Source organism: Tiliqua scincoides, chromosome 2 (assembly GCF_035046505.1).
Source record: "Tiliqua scincoides isolate rTilSci1 chromosome 2, rTilSci1.hap2, whole genome shotgun sequence".
In the NCBI taxonomy this organism is placed as follows: domain Eukaryota; kingdom Metazoa; phylum Chordata; class Lepidosauria; order Squamata; family Scincidae; genus Tiliqua; species Tiliqua scincoides.
The window spans coordinates 86,741,530-86,769,001 of record NC_089822.1 but is presented as its reverse complement, the minus strand read 5'-3'; the positions used below and the strand labels follow the sequence as shown (position 1 = coordinate 86,769,001).

General features: G+C 47.1%; 1 pseudogene; it reads left to right on the top strand.

Annotated features, from left to right (window-relative positions):
• Positions 1-27,472, top strand: part of LOC136638566 (zinc finger protein 721-like) — a 1,054,179-nt pseudogene that overhangs the window by 66,683 nt on the left and 960,024 nt on the right.

Here is a 27,472-nt window from a genome sequence, read left to right as displayed (position 1 = left end):
TCAAGACCCCTGATGACTAGTGAAATAGGAAGCGTTTTATTTGGGGAGGGGGAGGAAAGCGGGAAGGTTTGGAGATTGAAAGGGGGGAGTGGAAGAGGGAGGGGGTTGAAAAGAGAGATTTCACTTTGATGAGAAGCGATCCCAGGCTGGGAACTAGGAACCAACCAGACAAGGATCTGCGAGAGTTAAGGACTGCAAGCTGAGCGTGCTTGGTACTTGCCAGATGGGGGTTGGAGTCAAAGAGCTTTGGAAACAACATGCAGGGAACACAGAAGGCAGCAGGGAGAAGAGGGAGGGGCGGCAGCAGCCACTCTTGCAGCTGAGCAACTCCCATTTCTTCTGTTAAAAAAAAGTAGACGTCTTCTGCTACTGCAGAAGCAGTATTCTGCCCAGGGCTCGTATTCTGTCCAGGGGTGTGAGTGTATCGCTGCGAGAGAACATCCCGCGCCTCCCCTTTGAGTTCCTGGCGCCTCCCTAAAGAGCCGTGCCACACAGTTTGAATAACACTGCTGTACACACAAGATTGCTGTTTGGGTGTGTTTCACTGCGCATGTGTAGGTGGGTAATGTACAAGTGGGGGCGAGGAGAAAGACAGTGAGACACTGAACGATGTGGCAAACTGTGCATACATGCTACTCAGTATAACATTTGGAGAAATGAAACAAAACAATGAGATTTCCTAACACATGGGTTCCAGTTCAGAAATAAGATCAAGTAATTCAGATCTCCAAAATCCAGGGAGAAATTCAGATGAGCATTTTGGCTGGATGACAGTGCTTTCCCAGCCTGAAGGCACTGAACCTGACACTTCATTAACCCCTTTTTATATAAGCCAAGCAACTCTGAGGGAGTTGGCTCCAAATTCCAACTAACAGGACTGAATGAGCTGTAATAAGCTTACATTTCAAGTGTATCTTTGTGCTAATGAGCCCATGCCAAGTTGTCATTTTCCCCTTTCATAACTTTTTGTCTTCTGCTGTTCCTTATTCTGACACTGGTGAACTGCAACAGAGCCTAAACTAGCTGTTGTACATTAGAAAAAGTATCTCACCCTGCTACAAATGCTGCAATCCAATTTTCCCTGCAATAGAACATCTTCTAAGCCATTTCCCCCAGATATATGTTGAGACTAATTTGTTACTCCGAATGAACATCATTGAAAATTTTCTTAGTGCTCTATTTCAAGTGGTAGCTTTCAAAATCTTGACTACTCTGCAGGATCTTATACCCTACTTTACGAGATCTCATTTGATAGACATGAACTGGGTATGTTTTTAAAGCAGACAAGAATACTGGAAAAGGCTATCTTCAAACTAAGTAAGACAACATGGGCAGCTCAATCCCAAGCTTCTCGGTGTCATATGGTACAGTGCATCAAAATGCCGCCACTGTATCCTGCGGGGCCAGGGAAGCTATCGGAGGTCTCCTCAGGGGAAGGGGACAATTGTCCCCTTACCCTGAGTAAAGCCTTAGCCCCTTGAGAAGCCCTGTGTCAGGCTGCTGAGCCCAATGCAGGGAATAGGATCTGGTGGAGGAGACCCCTGATGGGCCCACCCCCTCTGGGGTCAGTCCCACCCCTGTTTTGCCCTCCCCCTGCCTAGGAATGCTTCCCTCCACCCTCCCTGTGCACCTGCACCACCTGGGGCTTACCTTTGCTCTGCCGACGACTGGCGGTTCCTCCTCAGTGCTGATGGGACGTCACATGCCTCCCTGCCAGCACCATTTACTCGGAGAGTGGTGCAAATGTGCCTTATAGCATGTTTGTGACACCCAGCACTGGTGCTAGGCTGCAGCGCCAGTGCTGAAGCCCAAGAGGATTGGGCCTTAAGACAATTTCTCCTATGAGCTAAGACATATGGCTCAGTGGCAAATCAATGGGGGGATGCCGCCTATTCCTGATTCCTATACAGAGTGACAACCAATATTGCCACTAAGGGGTCTGCTGCAAGGCAGCTCCTTCAGCATCTCTGGATGCATGCCATTGCACTCTACCCTTGACTTTCTCACATCAACGCCTTTACCTTCAGTTGGTACTATCCATTTGTAATCAGGTTTTAGAAAGAAATCCGTCTCACCAGCTGGAGTAGGCCTCATATATTCTGTCAGTCTCCAATACAGCTCTTGTAAATAACATTGTAATAAAAAACATTTCTGTCAGTTGGCATTAAAAAGGACACTACTGTTTCTCTCACTGGATTTTTTTTCCTACTGACTTAATTACAGCAAATTGGAATAATTAGAGCAAAATTCTATGAACCCAACAATTCCCCATGGTCCTGGAGCTGCCTTCTCGAATGATAATGAATGTTAATATAAATAATTGATATAGTCTGGCTACCTCGGAATCTTTATTGCTACCTTTATTGCTACCCCCTTTTATCCCTCCCTTAATTTTGCCCCAGATAGAAGGTGATGCCTTCTAAATTAAGGATAACATGTAATACTTCGGTGCAGCAAAGGAGGTTAATTAAGCTTTGGAGGAGGCTTATTGCACATAAAACATAACAACAAGCAATTTGGTATTAATGGATTAAGATGCCAATGTAAAACAGAGGAGGCCTGAGTAGGACCAACCTCATTTATTCAGGAATTTTAAGTAATTTTTAACTTGCTGAAGGAAACACACACCACATGCTCACAACAAGGGAAAGGACATACTAATGCCAAGGAATCATAAGTTGTGAGTTCTGTCTGCTTGAAGTATATGATTTTTGTGACGCCATCCAGTCTTGAGAAAACATGGAAAACAGATGTCCTGATTTGATAAGCAAGATCCAGGTGCAGAATATTTCCTTTCCTGTATGTATATATAAGCCTTCAAGTAGGTCACAGATATGCATCTGGATACATACAGGACCCATGAGAGGAGGGTGCAGGGGGCAGGGATGTGCAAATCCACCATGGTTAGACTTGGAGTTGGGTCACGAGTCCCTGTCTCTTTTGACTTGACTCATGACTCAACTTGAGTCACACATCCCAACTCCCATGGGCCATGGGGACTTGTTCAGAGGCCTTTACTGACTTGTTTTGACTTGAGTCAGGAGTGTTTTTGATGCACATGTCAGGCAAGGCTCTGTGGAAAAAAAATGGAGCTCTTGGCAGGGTGTGTGTGCGCGCGCGTGAGTGAATTCTCATTAAACAATCCCCTTATGTTCCCATCCCATCTGTAAAAAAAAGCTCTGCGGTTCTTTGAGTGAAGGCAGCAGTGCAGAACGTCTCAATCGGTTCATGATGAACCCCAGCCACAAATCCCCATTCACATCATGACTCCTGATTCCGCCCTCAGAAGGGGTGCCGAGTACAGATGGACCTACAGGGAGGGAGGGATGAGGTGTCCCAGCTCAGCAAGGCAGGAGGGGGTGGGATGGACTGCCTGAGAGCGGAGACAGAAGTGACAAGTGGGAGGAGGGTTGCGCACAGCAGTTGGAAGGCTTACCATTACAACCCAATCCTTTGCAGACATAGTCCTCTTGCAGCTGGTCACTCAATGGGCCTGCAGAGTCATATGTTTCTCTTTGAACATTTGGAACCAGCTCCCCCCAGCTTCCCCACTTCCTTGGGCTTCTCCAGCCACGCCTAAGGCAAGAACCCCACCCCCTTGGGCTCTTCCTTCCACCCATCCTTCATCCAATGATCATCAGTTCCTTCAGAGATGGAAAAGAGAACCAGCTCCTGCCTCCCTTCCCCTACCTCCTACTTGATGCAAAACAAAAATATTAACCCTTCCCTGCCTCCTGGCTGGAACTTCTGTGCTTCTCACCCAGTCTAAATGAAGGCCCCATGAGGTGTTACACACACAGAAAAAAGTAAACCAGAACACCCAGATGCATTTGTGAGTAAGTGGCCTGAGACTCAAGTCAGTGCTGGAGTCTTCAACGCGTGTGACTCAAGTGTACATGAGTCAGCAGAAACACATGCTCTTGTGACTTGGACTTGAGTCACCTGACTCAAGTTCCCATCCCTGGCAGGGTGTAAATTGTACCCAGTTCCAGGGTTAAAAGAAGGGCCCCAAAATTACCTGAGATCTTACATTTTCTGATTTCACCAGGGCCCGTAAGAGAGACCAGCAGAGTGTATATCGCACCTGGCCCTGGGGTCAAAAAGGGGGTCTCGAAGCCAAAGAAGGGAAGCCAGAACTTCTGTGGGATGCAAGGGTCTCTCTTTCTCTCTCTGTAGGATCTGAGGTAGTAAATCTGCTCCCTTAGAGGGGGGCCTTCTATTTGCCTTTCTGCTACCTGCCTGCAGCTCACAGTTGTAAGCAAAGCAAATGTCACATAGCAGCCAGGTCCTCCCTGCTGTCACCCACAGTGCTCATCATCTCAACATAGCTCTGGTCAGAGCGATCTCTGGAATTTCTTGCCACTGGAGGAAGAGGGGAAGGTGCAGCCATCACACTTGGCACTTCCCCATCTCCAAGCAGGACAGCCTTTTGCAGGGTCTGTGAGGAAAGAGCCCTGGAGACATGTGTGAAGGAGGGATTTCAACAAGTGGGAGGCAAGCAGCCTGCTCTGGAGTCACTGGCAAAAAACGGCAAATGCCATACTTGGTTTTCTTCTTCTTTCCCTGCCAGAAAGCAGGCAGGCAGCAGGCTGCAAGTCAGAACTGAAGGACTTTGTTCCTAGCAGTTACAGAGCAGGGTTGTGCTGGGGCACCAACTTCCAGGAGGAAAGCCCAGTCAGGCACCCAGGGGGATAAAGTGGAGGCACAAATAATGGCTGCTGCTCTCCCAGCACTCAGGTGGCCAGTATATGGGATGAGATGTGCTCCCAGGGCCCCCCATTCCCAGTCCTGGAAACCTCTAACAAGATCTCTCAAGGGAAAGACAGGGCTGGATGGGACCCGGACTGAGCACAGGTGGAGGACAGTCTGTGCAGGAGAGGCAGAGAAAAGGTGGGGGGGAGATCAATGGCAGGTATAGATGTGTTAATGGTGTGCATGCTGGGTCTGGGGACTCCATTTCCCAAGAGGCCTTGCTGTGACTGGAACTCCGACCAATGGCAGGTATAGATGTCTTAATGATGTCTATGGATCTGCTGTACCTGTGGACTCCATTTCCCAAGAGGCCCTGCTATGCCCTGTGACCCTGAAATGGGAGGAGGCCTTGCCAGAGCTGGGAGGAGGAGGGAGTGGGAGGCCTGGAGCAGGTGGGTGGGGGGGGAGACGGAGCTGGGCTGGAGGCTGCACTGGGAAGCCCAGGAAGGAAGGGCTGCTGGACTCTCCTTCTCCTGTGGAGGGAGCCTGGTGGGACTGGCAGCCAGAGGGCCTGGTTGCTGGCCTTGTGCAGCCCCTTTGGGGATCCTGTTCCTCTACCCCCCCCCAAGTGACTGCCACCCCCCAGGCTTTCCCTCAGTCCTCCTGAGGCAGAGATCAGGGTGGTTGCTGGAGCCCCCAGTGTCAGTGCAGAGGCAAAGCTCCTCTCCTGACCCTCCTCCCAGCCAAGGCAGCCTCTGCATTCGAAGGTAGTCAACTTCCAGCCATCAGGACTAAGAGCCTCAATCTGCCCAGTTTCCTCTGCGGCCATCTCCTCAAACAGTGGAAAGGGATTCAAGCATGTCCATGAAGAGAGTATAAAAGGTTAAAACCCTCATGCAGTTCTCCTTCCTCTCCCTGACAGACAGAAGAGAAACAGAATCAGAGCAAAGCAAACCCTGTGGAGGAACAAAATGACTGTGGCTCATCCAGTTCAGGTAAGGGAAATTTGCAGGGGACAACTTGGGCTTCTCCTCCTGTAACGTTCCCAGCTGCAGCCTTTTTGCCTCAGTCTGGACTATACTGGTTTCCTTCTTACTAACTCCTTGACCTTCCCCTTTCCCTTTACCCCAAAATCTTCCCTTATCCAGGGTTCTTCTGGAAAGCCCAGCTAATCCTTCTCCATCCCTTCTTCCCCTGCATTTTCCCCTTCTCTGCTCTGCCCTTCTCCTTCTGAGGAGTTCCTCTCTCCTGCCCCCAACTTTTCACCTCCTTTGAACAGCTTTCTTTAGGGCTCCACTGTGTGTGCATGTTGTTGGTCGGAGCCCCCCAATGTAGTTTAAGGGTCACTCCCACCTCTTTCTTACATGCAGAAAATACACAGATTTTTTCTCACTTCTCTTGGACTGCAGTCATGACCTAGGCTGGCTTATTAAATAGTACATTTTTTTTTAAATTTCAGAGCCCAATTTCATTTGCAGAGATAGCTCTGCATTTCAGCCGTGAAGAGTGGGCTCTGCTGAGTCCATGCCAACGGTGCTGCTATGAATTGGTCATGATGGAGAATTATGAAAACGTGATCTTTGTAGGTAAGGAGTATCCCTTGGCCCTTAATTGAAAGTTGCCCCAGGTAGGAATCTCAGCTCAAAGTTATGTTGCCAAGGCAGTTGGTGGCCAGGCTGCACAACCTGGGCATGGCTGCTGCTAGGCCTGATGGCCCCACATCCTCCACTTCTGGCCAGCCCAGATGTGGGTCTCATGATGAGAAGGGTAGCCCCAGTCTGCAGGCATGGTGCCAGAAATAAACTGGAGTTTCTCTTGGCTGCTCCTTGGAGGAGGTGGATGTGTTTTGAAGGGCATTTCCCACGGTGTTTGGGATCACCTTCTGTAGGTAGGACCCATCTGAGAGAGAGCATAAGTATTCCTGCATAAAAAGTGAAGTGGCATTGACACCTCAGCTGGGGGAGCAGTGGGGGATAGGTGTCTCTGGGTACTTTGGAACTTCCTCATGCAAAATGTAAAGAAATGAAAAATGCCTTTCCTTGAGGGAGAGGGTGGAGTAAAGACCACAGAGAGGAAAATATATTCCCTGCAGACTTGCATCAGCATACTGCCATGATGGCTCTGCTTATAGGATCCTGGGAATTGTACCATAGATAATTGCCTAGAAGATGAGAAGTTTCTGCCAATAAATCAAGGGTAAATTCTCTCCTTATCTGGGGGTCACTTAAGGCTCAGGGCTGTTCAGGCTGGGGAGAGCAACAGGACAATGCAGAGATATTTAGAGGGCTATTTGTCTCTAGGGCAATGAGGCTGAAAGCTGCAGCCAAAGTTAACATTTTCAGTCCACCTGAGACAAAAGTAAGCCAGGGCTCAAGGCTTCCATTTAAATCAAGGAAGCCTCCTTCTCTTTTGCAGGATCACACCCAACCCTTCTGCACCATTTTGCAAATTTGGCAGAGGTCCGGCTACAATTCAGTGCACCATTACTTAAAAATAACACCCATGGAAAGCAGTGGGTCTACTTCTGAGTAAATCAGGTTGCAACTATCTATCGTTGCACTTGCTTATGTTAATTCCTTGTTGCTTGTCTCTGCTGTGAATCGAATGGCACACTCCCAGTTATGTGTTATGTTGTATGATATATGTAGAGCTCTGGCTTAATACAGCAGATACCAGAGGCCCAGAGGAAGACTAAACTTTTGTCAGAACAAACTCACACACACACACACACACACACACACACACACACACACACACACACACACACACACACAAGATTGTTAGCAATATCAAAGAATGTTCTCCAACCACAAGCGGCCTCAGCAACTCCATAGCCAAATTCAGTCAAGGAGTCCACACTGTTGTAGCAGCTGGCCTCCATAGTTAGCTTTTGCATGCTCAGTAAGGTCCTACGCAATACTCAGACCCCTGTATGGGGGAAAACAGGGCTGGTGGAGAGTTGATCGAAGTGGGGAGAAGGCGGAAAAGTGGGAGGACTGGAGGCATGATGATGGCAGGGGTGGCACAAAGTGCATATCCCCTCTGATAGCCACCATGCCCCCTTTCCTCAGACATGCTTCCCAATCTTCCCCCCCCCCCCCCAATAAGGATGCCGTACAAGCTTCCTTAGCACAGCTGTGTCAGTACAGAGAAGGGGGTAGATAATAGACTTCGGCTGATAGTGTTGTGAACTCTAGTCTAAAGGGATTGCTGGATCCCAATCAAACTTTGGTTCCATGCCGTGTCTCATAGGAAGCATGGTCTATGTTAGCAGAAAGCTCAACCTTCTTTGTAATTTCAGGTAGCCCCTAAAAATGTATAAGAAGGGACACTCTCTCCCAACGGGGGGGGGGGATAGCTTCACTTCCCTAATTTCACTTTCTCCTCCTTTCCTGAAAATCCTCTTGGAGACCCAGGACTCTGCAACAGGTGGCAGCCCTGGAGTAGGATTTTGGGAAATTTCTGCCTTTAGATTAAGAGTGGAGGTTTGGAAAGTCCCTCAGAGCTCCCTTTGGTCCTGTGTCCTTAATTGACTGTGCTGAGCCCACTACTGGCTGTGTGGAATGAACAGTGGTGCTGAACAATAGGAAAAAGTCCCTTGTGTTGAAGCACAAGAGACAGTAATTTCTGACTTGGAGAACTCCATCCTCCATTGTGGACAGCAACAGATACCTAAAATCTTTTTTCCAGAGAAAGAAAATATATGCTTTCAGGGTCAGGTAGGCTGTTTGCCTGTCAGTGGGTCTCCTTGGACATGTGCTGAATAGTTTGGCGACACAAGTGCAAGGAGGTGGGGCAGGTCTGGGCCAGGAAAGAGGGATAAGATCCTGGTGTGCACTGCTGCCACCAAGATCCACCCCTTTCTACTCCCAAACTGCCCCCTTCACTACCTTACCTGCTCTGACAGGGCCTCCAGGAGCTGCTGATATGTTCACAGAGCCTCTGGCTGTTTGCACAGGTAGCTCCATAGTACGCGTACACGATGACAGCTTCATCCTGGTGGCATTTATGCTTGCGTGTTTATACATATGTGTCTAAAAAGCACACTTTGTAAGTCTGTAGCAGTGCCTGGAAGAGACAGTAATGGGCCTGAACAGGAACTAAGAAATGGAAACTTAATCAAAACAGTGCAGAGGTTCTTTTGCTCTGGAGGAGAGCCCTTCCTTTTCTAGATGGGGTTTCCCTCCTTCTGAAGGAACCAGTGTACAGTCTGGATGTGCTTCTTGGGCCAGTGTCCTCCTGGAACCCAGGAGTCACCCATATTCTGGATTCACTTTTGGATGGTTCATCAGCTGCATCCTTTCTGGAGAACATGTGATTTGGTTGAAGACAGATTCCTATCATTCCTAAATCTAAAATTTTGTTCTTAACTAGAGGCTTCCATTCTTTTACTATTTCTTATTTTCTCCTCTCTCATTGTGGCCTTTATTTCTCTGAGAATAGTCTGCTTCCAAAGAAGCAAAACCTCATATTGATGAAGCCACTTGCACTTTAAGGTTGCTGTGGCTTTTCTGTGCCCTAGTCAGCTAAAAGCGACTTATGACTTTCCCAACTAGGCTGTAATTTCTTACTTTGGTCTCTTACTGCATTTCTTATTTCAACAGCATCGGTTTGGAACCAGATTGGAAGAAAGAGAAAGCAGACTCATTCTTCTCAGCAAAGACCCCACACAGGGAAGAAATGTTTTGTGTGCCGGGACTGTGCAAAGGCCTTCAGTCAGAGTTCTCATCTTATAGTCCACCAGAGAACCCACACAGGAGAGAAACCCTATAAGTGCCAGGAGTGTGGAAAGAGCTTCAGTGTCAGCAGCAGCCTTAAACTCCATCACAGAACCCACACAGGGGAGAAACCCTATAAGTGCCAGGAGTGTGGAATGCCCTTCAGTCAGAGTTCTCATCTTATAGTCCACCAGAGAAACCATTCAGGAGAAAAACCCTATAAGTGTCAGGAGTGTGGAAAGAGCTTCAGTGTCAGCAGCAGGCTTAAACTCCATCACAGAACCCACACAGGGGAGAAACCCTATAAGTGTCAGGAGTGTGGAAAGAGCTTCAGTGTCAGCAGCAGCCTTAAACTCCATCACAGAACCCACACAGGGGAGAAACCCTATAAGTGCCAGGAGTGTGGAAAGAGCTTCAGTGTCAGCAGCAGCCTTAAACTCCATCACAGAACCCACACAGGGGAGAAACCCTATAAGTGCCAGGAGTGTGGCATGCCCTTCAGTCAGAGTTCTCATCTTATAGTCCACCAGAGAAACCATTCAGGGAGAAACCCTATAAGTGTCAGGAGTGTGGAAGGAGTTTCAGTGTCAGTAGCAGTCTTAAACTCCATCACAGAACCCACACAGGGGAGAAACCCTATAAGTGCCAGGAGTGTGGAATGCCCTTCAGAGTTCTCATCTTATAGTCCACCAGAGAACCCTCATAGGGGAAAAACCCTATACAGCTTAGGAGTGTTAAAATTGGTTTTGTGCTCGACAGGCAACCAAAGCTGAGTCCCTTTTTCACATCAAACAATTGATATTTGAAAATTTCTTCAGTGTTTTTGCTTGTTCTTGATTGTTTTGGAAAATAAAATTTGTCCTAATTGCCCTGTTATTGTTTTCTAGAGTCCATGCACTGGGCTTTACTCAGTCATTGTCCAAGTTGCGTTCCAGCACCAATCACTGATACAGTGAACCCTCAATTTTTTGAATTATTTTCTATTTCTGCCTTTAATTATCCTTAATGGAAAATGAGTATACAAAGAACATCCTTTACGCATCCCCAAATAATCCAAATCCCAGAAACACATCTGGTTAGGATCTCCCAGTTTGCTATACCCTGATCCTAAGCATCCTCCCAGAGTCCAATAAATACAAGGGGAAAGTCTAAGTGTCTTTGTGCATCCTGGAGTGAAGTAGGGACCCCTTTGTCTTTGCTTCATTATCCAAAGCACCATCAGGAACTGTGCACTGTGGTTTGGCAGGCTGTTTGCAGGACAGTAGCTACCTTCATGGCGTGACCTTTGTTTTCTTTTGCAACTTCCCTCTGTCAGTTCCTCGTCCCTTCTCAGTAGCCATTGGAAGGAACTAAAGAGTAGACACTCCTAACCTTCCCCCCAAATCATTCCCTTTTCCTTTCTTATCAGGGCACCAAAGACAAGCACATACATGCTCTCTGCAAAATCTAGGAGCACACACACAGACCCAACGATTAACATAACTTTCAGTGCCTTCTAGAGCAGTAGTTCCCTAGGTCCTAGTTGGACTTTGGCAACCCTGTAAGTCTTTGCGAGAGCAGCAACAGAATTGCCATGATTGCACTGCTGCTGGGCAGGGAAGAGATTTTGTAACTTACTTGGGGATCACAATGTCTCTCCAGAGGGTCTGGGACAAAAACTGGAAGTGGGGCTTTTCACCTTTTTGCAAATTTTCAATCCTCAGGGAGGGCTGCAGAGGGGGTTGCAGGCTCCCCAGACCCTCCAGAGAGCCACAATGACACCCAGGTAAGTTACAAAACCCCTGCCCAGCAGCAGCATGCTCATGGTGATCTCTGTTGTCTATTTCTGGGCCTTTCCCCTTAAAGAGGAATGGCCCTTTTTCAGTTCCTCTGGTGGGTTGTGACCCACCAGTTTGGTAACCACTGTTCTAGGGCCATTAGTGAAGCATCTTATTTTTTTATGTTCGTTCTTTTACAATTAATCTTATGGTCCAATCCTACTGAATAGTTACACCACCAGAATATGTGTTCCCATGGCGCAACACTTTGGTAGTTGCTGGAGAGTATGACTGGCTGCCCCAAGCAGGATCATGCAGGGGGCTGGAGGGAGTGGATTGGTGCATGGTTGGAACAGGGAAGTGACAACAGGCAGGGAGGAGGGTGGATCAGGCCCAGGAAGGGGACTGGTCCAGCAGCAGTGGTGCGCCAAATGCTAACCCTCTCTTCCTAGGATCGATCTTCCTTTGTGGGTCCCCACAGACTTGCCCCAGTAATATTGCTGGCACAGTTCTGAAATGACTAATTGGTAGTGGTGTTTTTCAAACACCTCTATCCATAGGTAATGAGTAAGGAGCACTTGAATTGTGTATTCAGTTGTGAATAAAAACACAGTACACCACATTTTACATTTTAATTCAACAAATTTAAAAAAAGACCCACCTCTACCCACTGGGCTGGCAAATGATCCCCCAAGGAGAACAGGATGCAGGATACAGCAGATGCCACATTGGTGCCATTGCATTGCTGCACAGGGAGTTTGGTAGGATTGGGACAAGGTGGGTCATGGTGCCAGAAAGTTTGGGAACTACAGCTTTAGGGAATTCACTCCCAGACAAATTGCTCCACCAACTAAGAACAGTTATGAACCCCCACCCACAGAATTGAGAAAGAGTTATCAATCCTTTCCATGTCTAAGAGCATCACAGACCTGTTATTGCTCAATCTTGGGTGGCTGAACATTACTTGTCCCTCGCTTCAGCAGCACAAATACTAAAATTGGAATTCACCCCTGACTCAAAGTCAAAGCTCACCAAATGACAATCCCCAGCTTTTCACTGTCTGTGCCCCATGGTAAATGTGGGGGGCTCACTCTGCAGTCCTTGCCCAAAGGGGCTACATCCAGCATTCCAAGCTGCAAAGACCTCTGGGATCAGTCGTGTGTCCTGCCTAAATAACACAGGCCAACACACATTTTGCTTCCTTAAACGTTACACCAATTCCTGGGTATATCTGGGGTACCGATTCCAAAGATGGCATCCGTTTTGCCTTATCACGTCTAGTTTTGGAGACATGGCATAACTTCTTTAGTGAATGGTTCAAGCAGCTTCCTCATGAGAAAGCCTACACCGTGGCTTCCTCATGAGGAAGCTGCTTGAACCTTTCACTGATGAGGCTATGCTATATCTCCAAAACTGGACGTGATAGGGCAAAACGGATGCCATTTTTGGAATCAGCACTCCAAATTCATATCAAACCACCATAAAGTTTGGGAAAAACTTTTCTGATCCTCAATTTTTTAGGCCTGTGCAATTGGCAAACCTCAGGATGCACACCAATCTCTGTTCTTAACCCCATACCTGCACAATATTGGCCGCACTGCGAGGTCAGATGAGAGTTGGTCCTACTGCCCCACTTGCTGACTATAAGGTTGTGCAATCCTCCCTGCAGACCCCTCAGAAAGAAGTCAGTACCCAAAACTGGCAAATGAACACCCCTAAAAATAACAGGCTGAGTATCTCAGGGTGAGGAATGGAAACCACAACCAGCTGGGCCACTATTCCCCCCAAATTGCAGTTTCAATTATGACTTAACCTGTCAGTCTTCCCAGGGGCTCTAACTTTTCTCCAGACTCTATTCTGGAGAAGGTCAGACTCAAGAACCAATCCTAGACGCCAAGCCTGACTGATGACAAAATCCCTACTCGCACTGAAATTCAAAGACATTGTGTTCTCTGCCTGAGGTGAATCTGGACAAGATGCAGCAAAAGGACATCAGGTGAATGATGCCCATGCAGATATTCCAAAAACAGTGGAGGCAACACTGAACCCCACTGCCTACAGGAATCCCAACCCAGCTGAATCCAGTGAATTCTGCAAGCTCAGGTCAACTGTTGATCTTACTGCTTGGGACCCTTTGCCAGGTTGGGGGGAGATCCCTGAGATACCCTGTTGCTGGTGTTCTCTGGTGCTCCTGGTCAGCCCTCTTCCTCCATTGTCTTCTTGGTAAGCAATAGTGTGATGTCAAAAACCGCACACTGTGCAGTTGTGGCAAAATGGCCACCCCCATCTACCTGTATGACTGAAATTCCCAGCACACAAGGGGGAATTCCTGAGGTCCAGAACCAGACCTGCAGGCAATCAGATGCCCACCGACTGACCAATCCGCTTGAAGAGTTGGAGATGGTATCATTGTTGGGAGCCATACACAGCTCACTCTGTCCTTATGCCATTCAAGTGAAGGGTATAAAGCAGCCCTTAATGGAAAGTTCTCATTGTGGGACACACATGCATTACCAGCACCATTGCGTACATGTGTGATGGATGTTCAGATGCTCAATTAGGTGAGGGGTCCTGGCACAGAAGGGCCCAGGAGAGGGGGATACAGGGTGTGAATTGAACCTAGGCCCATGGTCAAAGAGGGGACCCAGGAGCCAAAGGAAGGGCCTAGAAATTTCCTGGTATCTTTCATTACCTGCCTGATCTTGTCTGATCTTGGAAGCTAAGCAGGGTCAGGCCTAGTTAGTACTTGGATGGGAGACCACCTGGGAATACCAGGTGCTGTAGGCTTATACCATAGTCTTTCGAGACTGAAGGTTGCCAACCATTTTTTATCTCATGCAGACTTGCTGCCTGAACGGGATGCTGGGGTGCTAACATAGGCGTGCAACAGTGGCTGCTGTCACAAGCCATATGTGCCAGGCTGAAGAATGCATACATGACATTCCTTAACACAGTGTCAAAACTGGGAGGACACTGACCTGCAACAGTAGCTCTTTGGCTTGTGGATCTGCTTACTATAAAGGAGTGCATTGGAGTTTAGGGACACAGCTACAGGACTACAGCTGCTGCAGAAGTAAATTTTGATAGCCTGAAATTTCCTGGAATCTTAGCTGTCTTCATGGAGAACACAAGATGGAGGCCAGGCTCACTGGGAAGCCAGGTCGACAAGGCAGGCAGACCTGGCCTCTGGAGGCTTTTCCCTCTGTTGCCCCCTCCCCACCTGTCCCACCCTCCCCCATTTCCCCCTTTCCCCTGCCCTTTTTCACCCCAACCCCCTTTGGGAAGGGGCCTAAAGGAAACTGTGTACCCTCTGATAAAATTCCTCCTGAAGGCCCTGGCTGCATGTTTGCATGATGTTGCTGATGCCTTTCTTTCAATGAACTGTCCAGGTGCATCTTCTAATGGAGAGGCTTTTTTCTTTTTTCTTTTTCAATCAACCTGATTGGATCTTTTTTCAATCTGGAGGAAGAGAGACAAACAATTCATTACTACCCCCAGGTGACCTAGAAACAGAGCTGCAGAACCTGGAAGAGTCTCCAGGAAGCCAGAAGTGACATCACAAGAGGCAAAGACCATAAAGAAGACCACAGAGGTCAGTGTGCCATGAGAAGTTGAGAATCTCTGTACTAAGATGTCATGAACTGGGGGACTTTGGGAATGTCTGATATCGTCAAAATGAATGCTGATGCAAACACAAACTAGGTAGTCTCCCCGCTGGTAGCAGTTTTTAACATTGTGGCTGTGTGTATTGCAATGCTTTATGATTACAACACTGTGTCCATTATGGCCCCTAAAGAGCACAGTAGGCTCCCTATTCAATCCCCTTTTAGAGAGGGAAATGGCTTAGTTCTGTGACAGAAACTTCTGAGTCTGGGAACAAATGACCAAGGAACACTGTGCTATTGGGTTCATATTACAATAGTGTCACAATACAATCATGTCTCTAGGATGGATTACCATTGTAAAGTGGGGGAGGGGTGAGCAAGGTATACAAATGCTGTTATTAACATTATAACAGGACATCTGAGAAAGGGCTGTAGGAATCTCTATATGAAGCTTACATTTCCAACATGTCACTTTGTTCGGAAACCTAAAGAGCAATTGATCCAATGATTCTGGCCACTAAGAAACTGGTGGGGAAATGGACTTTCCATCAGAAATCCCAGAGTGCAAATTTAGCTTATGGGGGGGGGGGTTAAACAAGAACCACTTGGGTGGCTTTTGCACGGCAACAGATGGTAATTACAACTGGCACCGCTACTGCCCTTTCAACAGCATCAAAACAATGAATCCTTTCCTTATTCCCTGGCTCATTTGAAGCACCATCTGTTCCAATAAAACTTGCGATCGTCGGTGTTACTGTATGTACTTTTAATGTTATGGGCTGCCTTTTATTAGTAAAATATTATGACCCTTAAAGCAAAGAGCTATGAGACATAAAGATGCAATTCACACAAGTGACTGCTCACCTGTTAAACCTGTGAAATCTGAATAAGCACTTCCGTCCTCCTCTACGCTTTTACTGAGATACACTGAATGCATTGGTATGAACAAGACTGGCTAGGAGGATCGTAAAAAGGGACTTCGTACTTTCTGAATCACAAGTCAAAGCTTCTTCCTGAAGAGCTATATAGCCACATCAAGGAGGTGTGGCAGGCAACAGGAAGTTGATTGGTCAAAGTGGTCCCAAACCCAATTTTTACAGGGGATTCAGGAATGTTGACAGGGCTGGTCTTACGCCTTTTTACCCAGTTTGATGAAGTTGGGTCCTGTGCTTGGGGGGGGGGGGGCTCCGTGCTGGGGCAGCAAGCAGTTCGCTCGCTGCCTGCAGTCGGGATCTAGGTGTTTTGGAGGCTGGTGCAGATAGTGGACCATCTGTGTTGGGGGCCCACCTGCTTGCCTGTGTCCATTTGGACTGAAATGGCCCTCCCAGAAGCAGCTGTGGTGATGTAGCATATCACCGCCAAGCCAACTATTTCTGGGTGCTGTGCTTCACATGTGGCACCACCAGCACGGTGAGTGGGGGGGGGGGTCTGTGGGGAGAGAGGTTTGGGAATGCTCCACATTGGGCTCTGCCATTCCTGGAGCCAGCCTGGATGTTGAATGGAACTCCCTTGAGCAGTGGGTGTGACGTGAACTCCAAAGCCTGGTTGACTCCAAGGGATCATTGCAGCTCTGAGCTTCCTTGTTTTCTTATAGGTTTGGTGTTCATAAACTAGGGTTACCAAGTGATAATTTGCAGTTTGAAGCCAGAGCAGAGTCACCCAAAAGGGTAGGGCAGTATGTGTTGCAGATTTAAGCCATCTCCTTCAAGAGAGGGACTTGCACTTAAAGGAGGATGAAGAGTTGAGGTAGTTAGGACCCTCTGCAGTTTGTGTTATGACTCGCTTGAAATCCATTTGTTATTTTTCACAGTGAAAGGTGGTATTTGGGGAGGGGCAGCGCATTATGTGAAAAGGCAGTGATCATTAAAAAAAAAAATTTTACTGCCAAATTCTCACCAAACCTCTTATGACCTCAAAATATGTCACATCCTAAGATAAAAGCAATGATTTCAGCCACAAAAGAAAACAATATCAAGCCTTGCATTTGGCAGTATCAAGGAAAAACTATCCCGACATCAAAACACAGACAGGCCCATGCTGTTAAACAATTACTTCCATGACAATTTCACATCTAATCACTCAATGATTTATCATCCTCTAAATAGTTCACATCAACAATCCAATTAAGAGGATTCTCTTCACTCTGGATTTCATCGTTTTTGGCAGGGATTTAGTGACTTGGAGCTGTTCAAGCAGAGGAGGCGGGTGGAGGGGGGGCCCCTCCCCGGAGATGGGATTTTAATGGCCACATTTTCATGATGGAAGAAGGATATAAAGAGAGGAGGTAGTAAAGAAGGGCATTTATATCTTAAAGTGTTGTATCTCATCTTTTACAATGCAAGCTTATGCATGTCTATTCAGAAGAAAGTCCCATTGTCGTCAATGGGGCTTAATCCCAAGAAGATGTGCGAAGGTTGGTAGCATTAGGCTGTAATCCTATACAGCAGTGATTCCCAAACTCTCTGCACCCACAATGCCCCCCCCAGTACTGTGAACACAATACAATACAATACAATACAATACAATACAATACAATACAGGTATTTATATACCGCCTTTCTGTGTCCTCAGATTTCTCCTCGGACTTTATTCAAGGCGGTTTACATGGGCAGGCAATTTAAATCCCCGTAGGGATTTTTACAATTTGAAAGGTTCTATCTTTCAAGAAACCACAACAATCAGATGTTTCTTTCTTGATCTGGCTGCACATTCTGGCCTCCATCCTCCCACGCTCAGAGCAGATGGAATAACTTGGCTCAGCTTGTCAGATGCTTCAAGGTCGCACGGTGCCGGTGGCTTCGAACTGGCGACCTTCGGATGTTATCTTCAGGCAAATGGAGGCTCAACCCTCTAGACCAGACCTCCTGCCCACTACTCTCAGAAGTGACTGGCGATGATGATGCCATCACCAGTTTTACTTCTGGATTCAGCTGCCAAAAATGCTGCTACAAAGGAAGGTAAGGGAGCCAGAGTGGGTGGGAAGGCGTTTCCCAATGTGCGGTTTTCACATGCTGAAGCTCTTCCTGCTACACGTCCAAAGCTATTGGGAGCAGTTGGCGTGGTCTCTCTGCCAGGTGGCAGGCATCCTGCAATACCCTGACAAGTGCCTTGGATGTCTCAGGACATTGCACTGCACAGTTTGGGAACCACTGCTATATAGACTTACCTGGGGGTAAACTCCATTACATTCAGTGGGGCTTACTTCGGAGCAGGCATGCACAGGCTTGTGCGGCTGATTTTCTAATGTCAGGTTTTGTTGAGCAAATTATAGAGCTGTGCACAAAGATTTGAAATCTGCCCGTCTCACTGGTCAAATTTTGAATGTGCCATCTATACTATCAAGTTTGTCATTCCAATGATTTAGACTTGATTATTTAGAAGTTGACAGTTATCAAATATGAAAAGTCAGAAGCTGTTTTATTATGGACTTCAATAAAACAAAATATTTTCAGTGGAACAGATTACTGGGGGATGTGGTAGATTCAGCCGCAGACCTCCGCAGTCTGGCGCCTGGGACAAAGCTGGGGCTGTCGCTGCCCCCCTCGGGCAGAAATTCGCCCCCCAATTTACCAGAGGCTCACAGAGCCTCAAGCAACCTCCTTCCACGCCGGGGAAACCTCTGTGAAGTTCCCCGGCGCTATAAACTGTGCTTCTGGAAAACCGGAAGCACAGTTTCCACCCCCATCGGGAGCCTCAGAGAGTCTTCTGCGGGGCCCTAGAGGCTGGTGTTCGGGGCATTTGCCACAGGTCAGCCTATGGCAGGCACGCAACTGGGTAGATTCTCCCCTGCTAGAGATCTTCTAGGCTTGACAGACACCTGCTGGAGATACTCTAGGGAGAATTTCCTGCTACAGTTGGGGTTGAACTAGTTAACTTTGTGGGAGCTTTCCAAATCTATGATTCCATAATTCTAAGAAAATCTATTGCATGTCAGTTATAAAAACTGTGAAATATGAAATACACCAGTGCTTCCCCTTTTGTGTTTCATGCCACCTATGATTCATACATCTCATTCACCACATCTCGAAAAAGACATGGTGGAACTAGAAAAGGTGCCGAGAAGAGCTACCAGAATGACTGGTGGGCTGGGGCACCTCCCTTACGAGGGAAATCTACAGCATTTGGACTCTTTAGCCTAGAATAAAAGGTGCCTGAGGGGGCACATGACTGAGACAAGCAAAATTATGCAGGGAATGGATAGAGTGGACAGAGGGAAGTTCTTTACCCTCTTGCACAACACCAGAACCAAGTGAAACACCAAAATCCACTGAAACAGAGTGTTGGGAGAGTTAGAACAGACAAAAGAAAATATTTCTTTACTCAACGTGTGATTTGTCTGTGGACTTTTTGCCGCAGGATGTGGTGATGGCGTTTAGCTTAGATGCCTTTAAAAGGGGACTAAACAGATTTCTAGAAGAAAAGTCCATCACAGTTTACAAACCATGTTGGGTATGTGCAACCTTCTGATTTTAGAAAGAGGCTACCTCAGAATGCCAGGTGCAAGGGAGTGGCAACAGGATGCAGGTATCTTCTTGTCTTTTTCCTGTGTGCCCCCTGAGGCATCTGGTGGGCCACTATGAGATACAGGAAGCTGGACAAGATGGACCTTTGACCTGAACCAGCAGGACTCTTCTTATGTTTTTATGATTCACTTTCAGGAGCACCTATAAGCTGGGCAGAGAAAAAGAAGGACAGTATCAAGGGGTCTGAAAGTAAAAAAGAGAGGGGAAGAAAATCCTACAATTGATTCTCAAACTGCAAAATTTGGGAAATGTTCCGAGGTATAGCACGCCCAGCGTTGTTTTGCACTTCGCCTTCTTGGGGAGCAAAGAGATGCTGCACTTCTTGCAGCAGCTCCTTTTACTGCTTCTTGCGCCTGAACTTCCGTTGCTCTTCCAGTCCAGGGATCAATCTGGGATCAATTTACACCAGACAGCTTTCTTACTGACCTGAATCAAGGAATGGATCGATCAGAAATGTCACACTATGGCAAGATATTAGTTTCAAAGGCAATCATATAAGTAATACAGATACCCATGGAGCCCTGCCCTTTCATCTACCAGTTCAACTGACCTTCCACACCTCTGTGTTTCCCCCCCCCTTGTATGTGCCTAACAAACAATGCGCAACATAAAACTGCTGACTTGGAATGCATCATCAGGGGGAGGGGCTTCAGAGGTTAAGCAGGCAGGACACTGGCCAATAGCTCACATGCATCACAGTGACCACCTGGTTGGGTTGACCCCTTGAATATTTAGGACAGGTGGGAGCAATAGCACCCAGTGCACCACCAAGGACTGAGTGGGATGTGTGTGCAATAGAAGACCCAGTGTAAAGCTTTGCCCCAAGTCCCCAATGCTGTTCTATGTTGTATCATACCATCCTGCATGCCTGATAATGCAAGAAAAGAGGTGAATCCCCCACAGAGGGGGAGACGAGCATCATCCCTGCTTATTTTGCATTTCCCTGCTGTTCCATTTCCACGCTTCTTGTGTCAACTGAAAACACTGCTGCAAAAGCTGTGAATAATACTGGCAGGCAGAGGAGGGAAAAGAGTGAGCGAAGAGGCCGGCTGGTTGTTAATCAAATAATAGGATCTGCTCTGAGCAGCAGATAAGCAGTCCTCAACAGTTTTGCAGCATTCCAGAATGAGCTCCTTTTCTGTTTCAGTTCATAGGTGGTGGAGCACAGCCATCTTAAAGAAACAGGGGCACTTTCTGGACATGCCTTTTTTGCTGTTCTGTGGCTCGCTTTGCACATCATGCTCCATGCGCCTGGTTACAAAAGAGGTGTTTATACACTGGGCTGGGATTTCTCTGTCCCTGTGCATGACAATTTTCTGCCACACTGAGGTATGTCTCTTACTGGTTGAAATTGGTTTCTTGCCTAGACTTTCAGTGTTGCCGCTCAGATGGTATGGGGTTCTTCACTTTCTCTTTGCTTTTTCTTTCATGACACTAACGGAGGGGCTGGAGGACATTGGCAGGGAACAATATTTCAAAATCATCACTCTTATTTCACTTCAGTGCCTGAATTATGGGGAGAGTGAGGGGTGTGTGCTCTTAACGGAATCTACAAACCCTTGCCTCTGATTCCCTTCAATTTCAGACCCAACGTAGCTTTTCCAGTGGTCTCCTAAAAGCAGTGGCTAACAGCACAATCCTACGCATGTCTACTTTGAAGTGAGTCTCTGTTGAGTTCAATATGATTTACTCCTAGGAATGTGTGTATAAGATTACAACCTAAGGCACCAATCTCCTTTGTCTGCCATGTAATTCAAATACTGCCCACTTTGATACCATGCTTTAATGCAGAGGTGTCCAAATTTTTTGGCAGGTAGGCCACATCATCTCTCTGACACTGTGGCAGGGGCCAGGAAAAAAAACAGAATTAATTTACATTTCAAATTTGAATAAATTTACATAAATTTACGTAAATGAATATATCAGAGATAGAACTTATATGAATGAATGGAGGTCTTGAAATAGCTCAAGTCCTATAAAGGGCTTTGCACAAAGCAAGGGTTGCCTTTCCTTTGCTGCCGCTACTGCATCACCTACGTGAAACAGCAAGCAGTGGAGGGAGTACTTGGCCCACAGTTCACACAAGAGGTCAAACAGTTGCACTCACTCTGAGAGCAGTTGCGTTGGGCCAGCATGGGCTCCAGTAGGTCTCCAGAGGGCCAGAGGCTCATTGAAGTCTGGGGGCTCCCCGCGGGCCTGACTGGGAATCTCTGAGGGCTATGAATGGCCCCTGGGCTGGCGTTTGAGCACCCTGCTTTAATGTATACTCTCAGATATTCACAGCCCAATCCTAAAGTATCTAAGGGCCCAATCCTATCCAATTTTCCAGTGCTGGTATAGCTGTGCTGATGGGGCGTGTGCTGTAACCTATGATGGGGAGGCAGTCACAGAGGCCTCTTTAAGATAAGGGAGTGTTTGTTCCCTTACCTTGTGGCTGCATTGCGGCTGCACTGGTGCTGGAATGTTGGATAGGATTGGGCTGTAACTCTCCCCATTGATGCAGTTGTGGCACCAGAGTACACACTGCATCCTGTGGAGGGGGCAGTCCTGGACAACTCCTTCAGGTAAGGGAACTTTATTCCCTTGCCTGGGAATAAGCCACTGTTTCTGTGATGGATCTACTCGGATCTGCTTCTGTGATCTTGCTGGTGCAAGTCCGAGTAGACCCAGGAAGGAAGATTGAGGTCTGGAAGGCAGATTGGATATTGGCAGGGCTACTGCTGCCAATACCGACCCCTTTCTGGACTCAACACCATCTCTTCACTTGTCATCCCTGGCTACTGGTGCAGCTGTGGAGGTGTACCAGGGCTGATCCATCCACTGTCAAGGCCCAGGTGCTATCGATGCCTGCTGCTGAAAAGGTTGAGAGGTCGTTCCTTTTGTTGCCTCCATAGCTGCAGCACAGCAGCTCATTGTGGGACCTCGCACCGTCAATCCATTCAGCAGATTCCACTTTCTCCTTGCCTGGGCAGGGCAGCTCTGGGCACGCTGTCTTTGGTGGCAGTGAGTCTAGTTCCAGACAACTTTAAACCAATGCTAATGTGTCTTGTTGGTATCTAGGCATCAGATAAGTATCTAGGCATCTGTAGAATGTACATCCATTTCACGGCCCCTGCGTATGTCCTATACCCATAAACTTGCTGAAACAAACTCCAGTCATTCCAAAAGTGGGCTCGGTATACCTAGGTATTGAGAAATGACAGCAGGCAACCACACCTCCCAGCACCAACCTGATCTAGAATCATACTCCTGCTCTCTTTGTGTTCAGCTGTTATCTGTAGAATTGGCCACTCAGTGTTCAAAATCACAGGGAGAATCTCTCCCTGACTGAGCAGAAAACTTGGAATTGGGAACAGTGGTGGTGGTGGGGCTGTTCTAGGGAGGGTGGGTAGCCAGCCCATTGCTCCTGTACCTGGGTACACGATGCTCATTTTGGAATGACCAAAGACCTGGACTTTCTTTGGTGCCTGGATGGGGGATCATCTTGTAACCCAATGTATGTTGCCTTGGGATAAAAAGTTCTGGGTTTGGAGCCAAGCTACAATAGGACAAGAGGAATTGTATTCTATAGGTCTTGCTGGATTGTACCATTTCAGGTTGCAGGAGAGGGATGATATGCTTGAATGCCTTTCCATTTTCTTGGCAATTCTTTTTATTAAAATCCCTGTGCACCAAAACCTAGCATGTCAGGGAGAGCCCTTCCCATTTTGCTTGATCCAAATGTGTATTCCCCCCCCCCCCCATTATAGTCAACTATTGACAATATTGTTCACCAGCCATACAATGTCTCACATAACACCAGAACCAGGGGACATCCACTAAAATTGAGTGTTGGGAGAGTTAGAACAGACAAGAGAAAATATTTCTTTACTCAGCGTGTGGTTGGACTGTGGAACTCCTTGCCACAGGATGTGGTGACGGCATCTGGCCTGGACGCCTTTAAAAGGGGATTGGACAAGTTTCTGGAGGAAAAAATCCATTACGGGGTACAAGCCATGATGTGTATGCGCAACCTCCTGACTTTAGAAATGGGCTATGTCAGAATGCCAATGCAAGGGAGGGCACCAGGATGAGGTCTCTTGTTATCTGGTGTGCTCCCTGGGGCATTTGGTGGGCCGCTGTGAGATACAGGAAGCAGGACTAGATGGGCCTATGGCCTGATCCAGTGGGGCTGTTCTTATGTTCTTATGTTCTTATGTTCTTAATGTTAACTCAATATTTGACAGCAGCTTCCATGGGGGGGGGGGGAAATGCTCGTGTGATTATTTTGTAAAAAGAATCCCTCTTGTGTTACATTGATACTGAGAAGCAGCTTTGTCACCAAAGCAGCATGCAGCATAATATAAAAAAAAATTAACTATCAAAAATAAAACAATCAAAACATATCAACATAATTAATATACATATTCAAAGAACCAAAGAGGAACAGCAAAAAAAAAAAAAAAATGTCAGTAGCAAGGACTTCTCCAGCCCTGAGGCTAAGAAGACAACACAGTTTGAAGAGCGCATCTGAATGCCTGTGACTTGGGGACAGGCTTGCCATAAGCCTGGAAGAAGCATTTTTTCCCCTGTAAGTTAGCTTTAGGCCTGATCCCCCTTTTTGTTCAATCCATGTTCCCTGCCCCTCAAAAGTTGGGGTGTGTGTGATTATTCATAATAAGCACACATTTAAATTCTTCCAAGGGAAGAAATGTTCAAGTGCTCATCAACACATCTGATTTTTAAAAGATTCCATGAGAGAATTTGAAAACCAGGCTAGTGTTATGCAAATAAATATGACATTTAGAATTTCAGGTGATTAGCCTCTGTACAATTTCCATGACTGAAAACACTTAGCAGCACCACTTAGAATTTTTTTTAAACCTGTGCAAAATTTATCTTGTACACAAAAACCAAACAGAAGGTACAGAACTCTGATTTGTTGGGCAACGGAAAAGTTGCAAATGAGCATTTTTGCACCAATGCAATGTCACAAATGATAGTGTTGCACAAGTGCACCAAACCATCCATGTTATTCCACCAGCAATTTAAGGTGGTGCAACCACACTGTGCAAAGCCTTGCCCGGGTCAAGTGTGGGCAGAGAAGCATAGGAGGGAAGTAGCAACAAGAAACTCACAGCCCAATATTATCTAGTGCTAGCACTGGCGGAACACACAGTCTCCCAGAGAAGGCTGCCACAAAGCACTTTGCAGCAGAACTATCACCTGGTGCACCAGAGGGAAGGCTACAGCCTTCCTGTGCATGCTGGCAGATGTCGGGAGTCCTGCTGCAGCAGATTAGGCTAGTGTAGGGGGTGGAACAGGGCAGGGGTGGGTGGAACAGGGAGGAAATGGGGTGGGGAATGAGACAATTAGGCCTGGGAGGGGATGGGTTTGGCAGCAGTAGCACATGCCGAATCCAAACCCCCTTCCCAGGCATGATCCACGTGTATTGAGCAACTCAGACTTGTGCCAGCAATATCCCTAGCACAGGTCTGAGTCGCCCCATAGCAGTTTCTGGGTAAGAACATAAGAAGAGCCCAGCTGGCTCATCTAGTCCAAAGGCCCATCTAGTCCAGCTTACTGTATCTCACAGTGGCCCACCAAATGCCCCGGGGAACATACAAGACAACAGACACAACCTGCGGCCTGGTGCCCTCCCCTGCATCTGGCAATCAGAAGCAGTCTGCCTCTAAAACCAAGAGCTGGCACATACCCACTATGACTTGTAACCCGTAATGAACTTTTCCTCCAGAAATTTGTCCAATCCCCTCTTAAAGGCATCCAGGCAAGATGCCATCACTACTTCCTGTGGCAAAGAGTTCCACAAAGTAATTACACACTGGCAAAAGAAATATTTTCTTCTGTCTGTCCTAACTCTCCCAACACTCAACTTTTGTGGATGTCCCCTGGTTCTGGTGTTATGTGAGAGGGAAACGAGCGTCTCTCTATCCACTGTCCATCCCCTGCATGATTTTGTATGTCTCAATCATGCCCCCCCTCAGGTGCCTCTTTTATAGACTGACAAGGCCCAAACGCTGTAGCCTTTCCTCATAGGGAAGGTGCTCCAGCCCAGTAATCATTTTGCTTGCTCTCTTTTGCACCTTTTCCATCTCCACTATATCCTTTTGAGATGCAGCGACTAGAACTGGACACAATACTGCAGGTGTGGTCTTACCATCGATTTGTACAACGGCATTACAATATTAGCTATCTTATTCTCAATGCCTTTTCTGATGATCCCAAGCATGGAATTAGCCCTCTTCACTTCCGCTGCACATTGGGTCAACACTTTCATCGAGCTGTCCACAAGGACCCCAAGATCTCTCTCCTGATCTGTCACAGACAGCTCAGAACCCATCAGCCTATATGTGAAGTTTTCTTTGCCCCAATGTGCATGACTTTACACTTACTTACATTGAAACGCATCTGCCATTTTGCTGCCCAGTCTCCCAGTTTGGAGAGATCCTTCTGGAGCTCTTCACAATCTCTTATGGTCTTCACCATTCGGAAAAGTTTGGTGTCATCTGCAAACTTGGACACCTTGCTGCTTAGCCCTGCCTCCAGGTCGTTTATGACGAAGTTGAAAAGTACAGATCCCAGGACAGATCCTTGGGGCACTCCACTTTCCACCTCTCTCCATTGTGAAAATGGCCCATTGACACCCACTCTCTGCTTCCTGGACTGCAACCAGCTCCTGATCCAGGAGAGGACCTGTCCTCTAATTCCCTGACTGTGGAGTTTTCTCAGCAGTCTTTGGTGAGGAACCATGTCAAACGCCTTCTGAAAGTCCAGAGACATAATCTTACCCTGTGTCTTACCCTGGGGCAAGGGTACAAATGTCCCCTTACCCTGAGGAGACCTCCAGCTGCCGAAAATCCCCTGTGGGATGCAGCGTAGCCAGCACTAGTGCTGCTGCAATGCCACATGGGGATTTATGAATGACTGGGCTGCCTGTCTCATTCCAGGGATTTCTTGTACTTTGGAGACAATGTGGTGAGTGACCACAGAATAAATGCATACATTAACTCAAAAATGAGTATGAATTACAATTCAGTGGGCCCATGATCTAGGTTTTAAACCGATTCTGGAGACATCCTTATATTCTGAAAATATTGTAATGTGAACCCAATCTTTTTGTTAATGGGATGGACTGCCATATGCTTTAAGAGTCACCTATGCACCCAATTTCAGGGCTGTCTGCTGGGTGGAGGTGATGCTTACTTTCCGTTTGGAGAAGAGCCTAACTGAGCTGTGCTGGCTTGTGTACCAGCCTTGCCATCTACCTTGAATTGAAACGCTGCTTTTGATTTCCTGGGCGTGCTAGGGTTGCTCAGTGGGCCACCTGCTCAGAGATGCTGCGTGTCACATTGAGCACTGCAGTTCTAGCATTTTTCAGATGATCAAAGTGCATATGATGCCCCTGTGGGGGAGTGGAATTGCGGCAGCAAGCCCTGCCCTCCAGCACACACTCGACTGCTCAGTTCCTGTGTTGTCATTATCATTGTCGATTGATATAATGCCATCCATGTGTGTGACATTTACCAAGAATGAGAAGATGGGTTCCTGAATCTAAAGGTTTCACAATCTCAAAATCACAAACAGGCATTCGGACCATAGGTGCATCTCTGACCATATAGAGCCTGTATGCATACAATTTCAGGAAAGAGCATAGCGCTTGGGGCATGCCCTACTCTCCCTCTTGGACATTCACTGTATTCACTTAACAACCCTGTAAAGAAAATCAGCATTATTCTCAGATTGTGGGTTATGACTGAGGTTAGCAATTTGCCACACTGAGCAGGATGGGCTAGTGGCTTCTCTGGCTAAAACTCCAATCCTATACCCTGCCACTTGCACTGAAGCAGCCATGCCATGGAGTTATGCATTGCATCCTATGATACGGGATGGGGGGGTGATCAGGAGGGCTCCTCGAAGTAAGGGAACTTTTGTTCCCTCCAGGTAAACTGTCTGTTGCCTTATAGGTCTACTATGCCTAAGTGGACCCAAGGGGGGGGGGCAAGGCTGGATGGGGATTCATAAATATTGGCGGTGCTTTTGCTGCTGATAACTTCCCTGCCCACCTGCGACATTTCTCCTCTGATCCCCATCCGAATTGCAATTGTTTTATATTATTAAATAATATATTTAATTATATTAAATTTATATTATGTATACTATATTATAATTGGGGTAGG